Raw genomic sequence first — 8,299 nt, 5'->3', positions numbered from 1 at the left:
CTCAGTTCAGAACAAAGGCAGGAAGGTATGAGAGAGGGAAGTAAACTCTAGAAAACAAAGACAATTTGATACATTAGTGAAGTGAAGTCACTCAGTCGTGTCCGACTCTGCGACCCCATGGACTATAGCCTATCAGGCTCCTCGTCTATGGGATTTTCCAGGCAAGAGTGCTGGAGTGGATTGCCATTTCCTTCTCCAGGGGATCTTCCCGACCCAGGAATCGAACCTGGGTCTCCTGCATTGCAGGCAGATGCTTTACCATCTGAGCCACTAGGGAAGCCAGATTTGATGCATTGGGGCACTTTAATTTTCTTCAACATTTCTTCCCATGGCCTTTAATGCCTTATTGCTTTCCTATGTACCTTCCATCTGTCTAGCAAATTTATCATGATAGTATACCATTTCATCCAACTTAAATTACTGCCTAGTTCACATACAAGCCTCAGGACAATGCTGCAAAGCAAATTTGATGTACCCACTTAAGGGCCAGGGAAAATGCCTCTAGAGAAGCTGAAGCAACCTGCCCAGGTCAGGGTTGGTGGTGGTGGAGCTCTGCCTGGAACTGGGACCATGGAGTCCTTTTCCAGCATACTGTCCATTTGGCCCAGTGCCTGTCCTTCCACAGTGCTGTGCTCAAGTTGGATGCTCAACTAATTCAAACACGATTTTGACCTTTGTTAACGACAGAGGATGAGATGGCTGGATGGCATCACCGACTCGATGGACCTGAGTTTGAGTGAACTCCGGGAGTTGGTGATGGACAGGGAGGCCTGGCTGCTGCGATTCATGGGGTCACAAAAAGTCAGACACGACTGAGTGACTGAACTGAACTCAACTGAGCTGAAATCATGTTTTGAATCCTCTGTTCTTTTCCTCATATTTTAAGAACATCTGCTTCCTCAATAAGGAGATTCTCAATACTGAGGGCTGAATGTTACTGATGTTGAGGACACACCCCGAGAGTGAGCAACAATCACACTGAGGACGGAGGCACTCAAAGCTGGAAAGAAATCTGGCCTTTTTCTTATTTTACAATGTTCCTAAAGACAGTGTTATTAAAAATAAAAGCCAGACTGCAAGATTTATTCTTAAAAATAGGTAACTGAGATATATAGCAAAGTCTTATATATTTTCTGTTTACTCAAGCAAAGTCTTGGGTTTCACCACTGCTCCAGAGGACAAGCAGGGGAAAAACCTTTCCTGAGTACTTACTATGTAACCACAACACTTTTACTGATAAGAAGACCAAAAGGCTCAGAGAAGTTAACATTATGTTTGGAGGTTAATAACAGGATCTTATAAGTATTAACCATGTACAGTGCTAACAGGGATTAACTCATTTATTTTTTTATAACAGCTGTAAAAAAGAAATAATATCCATTTCTCTGTTTTTCAGATTAAAAAAGCCAAAGTTTAGAGTTGTTAAGTAGTTTTTCCAAAGCCCAAGTTGAAGAACTTAAATTAGTCAGTTCAGTGATACTGTCTTTTGCTGAGAATATAACAACAACAACAACATTAGACTGTGTAAACTCCTTCAACAGCACTGGGATGTCAGGAAGTGAAGAAGTGAAGTGAAGAAGTGAAGTGAAGTGAAGTGAAATGAAATCGCTCTGTCGTGTCTGACTCTTTGCGACCCCATGGACTATAGCCTATCAGGCTCCTCTGTCCATGGGATTTTCCAGGCAAGAGTACTGGAGTGGGTTGCCATTGCCTTCTCCAGGGGATCTTCCCTACCCAGGGATTGAACCCAGGTCTCCCGCATTGTGGGCAGATGCTTTATCCTCTAAGCCACCAGGGAAGCCCGGGATGTCAGAAAAGGAGAAACAACTTGCTAGGCAAAAGTGCTACTCTGAGACAATGGAGTTTGCTAGAGCCTTCATCTTAGCTTCTCCTCTTTCTGGTGATACAACTAGCACTGAGTAATTTCATGTCATAAGACGCTTTCCTTTTCTGAGCTATCCCTATGTTGCTGTAAGACAAGTGGTCTAAGATAGTAAAGAGTCCTCATGCAATGCAGCAGACCCAGGTTCGATCCCTGGGCTGGGAAGATCTTCTGGAGAAGGGCGTGACAACCCACTCCAGTATTCTTGCCTGCAGAATCTCAAAGATAGAGGAGCCTGGCAGGCTACAGTCCATGGAGTCTCAAAGAGTTGGACACAACTGAGCCACTAACACTTTCACTTCAAGGCATGTGGTAAAGTCTGGAAAATATTTCCTAGTCTGATGGACAGTGGTAAGGTATTTCTCTCAGCAATGTCTTAGTATCTGCAACTGATTGTTAGCACCTTAAGTGAAGAGGAAGCAGAGAAAGTAAAGGACTTAGATCAGGCAATGTACTATTTAGAAAATGCACCTTAGAAGAATATATGCTGGAAAAAGAAATAATGCTTTCTGAATTATCTATAATTTTGAAGTATCTTAGGAAATTTTAGGGACTTATGAATTAGAAATATATCCAGATTTGTTTTGTATCTCAGTGCCTAAAGAAAAATTCAACAAAAAGTTGACAATATTGCCAAATTTCTCCTTCAACATCAAATACACGTTTAAAGATACACATGTATACTAAATATATAAAATTTATGTATACATAATTTAAAAATTTGAAAATTTCCTAGCACAGAAGCATACTGATTAACAAGCAAGCTATGGGTTTTTACAAATAAAAGTATAATATTTGAAATGCAAATTTATTATTTTGAGAAGCCATGAATAAAAGGACAACCTAGATAATTATTCCCTGAGTAACTGAATGAACTATATTAAAATATTAAAACATGAAAGACACACAATAAAAAGAAAATAGATATAAGAAAAACTCATTAATCCAGTGGCATTTTGAAAATTCCATTTTCAACACTGGGCAAGAGAAATGATGTCAATATAGTCTTTAACATTTATTATGCTCTTCATAGAAGTATGTTTTCTTATTCTACCAACTCTATTTGCATGATGAGATCAAGAGAGCAAAAGACAATTAGAGCCTGAAATCTTTGTAGTTTCATAGAATAAAAGAAGATGAAAATAGTTGTAAGTTTTCAATGATGTGTTTTAATGAGAGCATTAAAACCCACAAGGATGCAATTGAGCTTAACCATGAAAATATGAAGGTTTCTGTCACGTTTGTGGATCCTCAGTTTAACAAAATATTAAAGTATTTTCCCTACAGTGAATATGTGTTTTGAGCATCCTTTGGGTTTCCTTTTCTCAGTATTTCATCTTGCTTTTGCTTATTTCAGAAAGAAATAATTCATGGCTCAGGCTCAGGTGTATTGGGGTCCCCTGTCAGATGTAAAGGGCTGTCTCAAGAGGTGGGTTTAAAATATGACCTTGCAGAGTGATCCTGCAATTAAGACTTTCTCCTCACTTAACAACATTACTGCTACCCATCTCGTGAACAGCAAAGGAATATGATTTATACAGTGATTGGAAGCATGTTCAGTCCCTAGCTCTACTATTTTCAAAGTTTTCCATTTGTATAGGCCTTGGTGGTTTTGGGGTGTGAATTGTTTTGTTAAATTTATAATTTTGTGTCTAAGGGGGAAAAATGTCAGTGTCTGGTAAACCACAGGAAAACTTAGATCTCAGAAAATAATTGAAATCCCTTTGAGTCACATGTGGTTTGAATTTCAGGGTAAAAATGTTGAGTTTAAAGTTACAAGTAATTTTTTGTTAGTCCTTCAGGAGGAAATTATTTAGGCACTGGTATTGGGGAAAATGATTATTAAGCAAATATACAGAGCATTTCAGCACTGAAATAAAGACACAGCTATTCAAAATTGTCAGAGGAAATGCTCTTTCTGATCTGTCACCTTCACTGTACCCTGCTTCTATGTTTGAAAATATTTGACACACTGAGTTTCACTTCTTCAACAGTTGTTACATCTCCTCCATCCTTTTCTCAGCATGGAATCTGACTCAATCTCAAAGTTAATATCTTTCAGATGAAAATATCTCTTTCACAGATATCAAATAAATTTACAATGTGAAATTGACACCCGAAGTTTTATTTAAGGAAGGAAGAAACTGTACTGGAATTTCCAAAAAGAGTTGACATAGGTATGTGACTTTATACAAAGAAGAAAGTCAATGAATGAGAAATCTCTTTTGGTTCATCTGCAAGCAAGTCGTCATTTTCATTGGAGCAAGCATGTTAAAGATTAGGAAGAAGAAAATATGCCTTTGTCAAATGTGAATTTTACTGCTATTTTTTCCCCCTGCAAGCCCCTGTAGGGAAAGCATAACCTCAAAGCTCTTTAGAGAGGTTTGGTATGAACAAATTGTACTTTGAGATAAATTTGAATAAAGAACATTTACAAAAATAAAGTGAATTGAACACCTTAAAAAAATCTCAATATAAATCTTAATGGTACATTTGAGGAAAAGACAGCTTGCAAATGTGGCATGAAATAAACAGATCATCACTTAGAAACCTAACACTCACTAACCCTAGAGACACAATTGAAGTTCATCCCAAGTACAGGGCCTGGGAGTTTGGCCAAGAAAATTATCTCATGGGGTCTAGGGCTTGATTTGTATTTCACATAATATGAAGTGGCATTCATTACCTTGTAATCGATATGCAGATAAGAAGAAATTATTTATAGCACAATTAACTGGGAAGGAAAGAGTACCATACATGTACATATGGGAGAACGGAGGGTTTCTGACAGGATCATAAACCATAAGTAGACTTTTGACAATGATCAGACCTCTGAGATAACCTGCTGCCTTGGAAATTCATCCAGCTTTATGGATTCTAATATATTTGTAATCATCTTTTAGTGTCATTCTTCAAGTATAAACTGGATGTTTATGGATTTTCTATCCCCTCCCCTACAAAAAAACTAACTGAAATCATTTATATTTTTTTGAAACATTGAAAAATGTTTCCAAAATGATCTTAGAATATAAGTTCTATGAGATGTTAATAATCGGTTTGGGAGAGATGATGATTTGAGGAAGGAAATAGGACTCCTCAGAGCCTTTATTATTGAAATATATTTTATAACTCTCCATAAGGAGGGTAAATTATACAGTGTTTCCTGTCTTCTATTTGCAAACCCTATTCCTATTGCAAACCCTTCTTCTTTGGTCTACCTCTTTGAAAAACAACTTAGAAAAAAGAAAGAAAGCTGAAGTGACTGTTTTTCAGACTTCACAAACATACGCTAGAATGTGTCTGCATTTTGCATCAAACCGGATGTTCTTTACGCAAAGCCTTATCTGCCTTACTTCATCTTGCTTAGCAACGTCCTGCATCAGGATTCTATCCTCAACCAGAGTCTTTTCGAGGATGGCGGCTCCTGTTTGGTGAGGAAGTCTGTTTGACGAGCTTCCTCTGCAGTTGGCACCAGCACTGCCGTACCCTGCAGACCCTCACTAAGAACCCCAAGTACCCATCAGATCACCAGTGTCTGCCCTGGGCTTCCAGATCTCCCAGGACTGGTTTTGCCCACATAGCAAATAATTAGAAATTCAGAGCCTATATTCTGGATCATGAACCAGAAAGACAGATAGTTCAAAGAAACTCTTCCAACATGGGGGATTGCTGCACAAGGCTGCTGACAACATCTCATTAACTCTTGACATGTTCCATGTTAGTGTCCCTTATTCCTGCAGTATCCCCCACCTGAAAAACCAACGTTTTCCACATTTTCTTTCCAAATACTTAAAAAAAAAAATTTTTAATTGTAGTTGATTTACAATGGTATGTAAGTTTCAAGTATATAGCAAAGTGATTTAGTTATAAATATACATATATTCTTTTTCAGATTCTTTTCCATTATAGGTTATTAACAAGGTATTGATGTCATTTCCTGTGCCATACAATAGGTCCTTGTTGCTTATTATTTTATATATATATATATATATATATATATATATATATATAATATGAATATGTTAATCCAAAACTCCTAATTTATTCCCCCCATTTCCCCTTTGGTAACTGTAAGTTTGTTTTCTATGTCTGTAAGGCTATTTCCGTTTTATAAAAATGTTCATTTGTATCATGTAAGAGTCCACATATAAATGATATCATTTGATATTTTTCTTTCTCTGTCTGTCTTAACTTCATTTCATCTGATAACCTCTAGGTCCATCTGAATTGCCACAAATGGCATTATTTCATTCTTTTTTTGGCTGAGTAATATTCCAATTTTTAAAATACACTACATCTTCTTTATACTGACAAAGTCTTCTTCTCTCAGTAGACTTTTACGGTGCTTCCATGTCTTGGCTATTGTAAATGGTGCTGTTGTGAACACTGAGGTACACGTATCTTTTCAAATTAGAGTTTTTGTCTTTTCCAGATACATTCTCAGGAGTGGGATTGCTGGCTCATGAAGTAACCCTATTTTTAGTTTTTTTAAGGAGCCTCTATACTGTTCTCCATAGTAGTTGATCCCCACCAACAGTGTAGGAGGGTTTCCTTTTTCCATACCCTCTCCAGCATTTATTGTAGACTTTTTAATGATGGCCATTCTGACTGGTATAAGGTGATACCTTGTTATAGTTTTGCACTAGTTATAGTCACTAATTCTCTAATAATTAGTGACTTTGAGCATCTTTTCATGTGCCTGTTTGGCCATATGAATACCTTCTTTGAGAAATGTCTAAGTGTTCTGCCCTTTTTCTGATTGGGTTTCTGTTGTTTGTTTCTTGATATTGAGCTGTTTATGTATTTTGGAAATTAAGTTGCATTGTTTGCAAATATTTTCTTCCATTACACAGGTTGTTTTTATTTTGTTTGTGGTTTCCTTTGCTGTGCAAATGCTTGTTTCATTAGGTCCCATTTGTTTATTTTTGCTTTTATTTCTTTTGCCTTGAGAGATTGAGTTAAGAAAACATTGCTATATGATTTTCATCAGAGAATGTTTTGCCTATGTTCTCTTCTAGTAATACCATAAAGGTATCATGTCTTATATTTAATTCTTTAAGACATTTTGAGTTTATTTTTGTGTATGGTGTGAGGGAATATTCTAACTTCATGTATTTATATGTGTCTGTCCAAGTTTCTCAACACCACCTGCTGAAAAAACTGTCTTCAATTGTATATTCTTTCTCCATTGTCAAAAATTAATTGACTGTAGGTGTGTGGATTTATTTATGGAGTTTCTGTTCCATTCCATTGATCCATATGTCTGTTTTTGTGCCAGTATCATGCTCTATTGTTTTCTGTTTTGTCAGTAATGTCTGAGGTCTGGGAGGGTTTTGCCTTCAACTTTGTTCTTTTTCCTCAGGATTGCTTTGGCCATTATGGGTCTTTTGTGGTTCCAAACAAATTTTATGATTATTTTTTCTAGTTCTGTGAAAAATGTCATGAGTAATTTGATAGGGACACATTAACTCTGCAGATTGCTTTGGGTAGTATGGTCATTTTAAAAATATTAATTATTCCAGTCTAAGAACATGGTCTATTTTTCCATTTCTTTGAATTATCTTTAATTTCCTTTATTGGTGTTTTATAGTTCTCAGCAAATACTTTTTAAAATCTTTAATAGCAACAATGGAAATGCCTAAAAGTTATGAAATATTTACAACTTTTCATATAAACCTTATGTTTATATTAGAAACTTTTCAAAATGCTTTAGGATACTATATCTTACTTTGAATTAATTTCCAAGGGTTTATTAAAATTTTGAGATCTTTAAAAAATTCAAAAGCACAACCACCAGTGTATCCATAACTCCAAATTTACAGTTGTTAAAAATGACATATGTTCTTTCATTTTTTTTAATAAAAGAAAGTTTTACAGCTAAATGTGAAGTCATTTTTTAAATCCATGGTCTTATATCCTATGTACATCTTCCATTCTTGGAGGCAAACCTGTCACGAATTTATTATAACTGCTTTTATTTACATAGATTCTGATGCATGAATAGGATTTCATGAAAATATGTGGTATTATTTCATGTGATTTCCACAAACCCCCATGTATAATCATACCATGTTATATGTACATCATTTTGACACTGGCTGTTTTCTCTCACCATTGTTTACAGCAGTCTATTCATGTTAGCATAGTTTACTGGTTCTTAATCTCTGTTGTGGCATAGGCCCCTTTTGGTAGCCTTGTGAAGTTAAAGATCTCCTTTTTGGGGAACATTTGCAATTTTCTTTAATAAAATTCATAGGATTACAAAGGAACTCAATTATATTAAGGTATAACTATACAATATATTTTAAAAAACTAATTGTAATATAGCAACACTTATCTTTCTTCATTAATGCATGAAATAATAAGATGTAGTAGTGAATATACACTTCTGTAATTTGGAAGAAGTGATGAGAGTAA

At 35.9% G+C, this 8,299-nt stretch overlaps 1 non-coding gene across 1 annotated transcript; it reads right to left on the bottom strand.

Moving 5' to 3' along the window:
• Positions 1–205: 205 nt before the first annotated feature.
• On the bottom strand, positions 206–277 carry TRNAC-GCA. The gene has a single exon. It is a non-coding gene; the product is annotated as a tRNA-Cys (tRNA).
• Between the last annotated feature and the right edge of the window lie 8,022 nt (positions 278–8,299).

Source organism: Bos indicus x Bos taurus, chromosome 11 (genome assembly GCF_003369695.1).
Source record: "Bos indicus x Bos taurus breed Angus x Brahman F1 hybrid chromosome 11, Bos_hybrid_MaternalHap_v2.0, whole genome shotgun sequence".
NCBI lineage: Eukaryota > Metazoa > Chordata > Mammalia > Artiodactyla > Bovidae > Bos > Bos indicus x Bos taurus.
The sequence above is the reverse complement of the archived record's forward strand: the minus strand, read 5'-3'. Positions and strand labels throughout refer to the sequence as shown.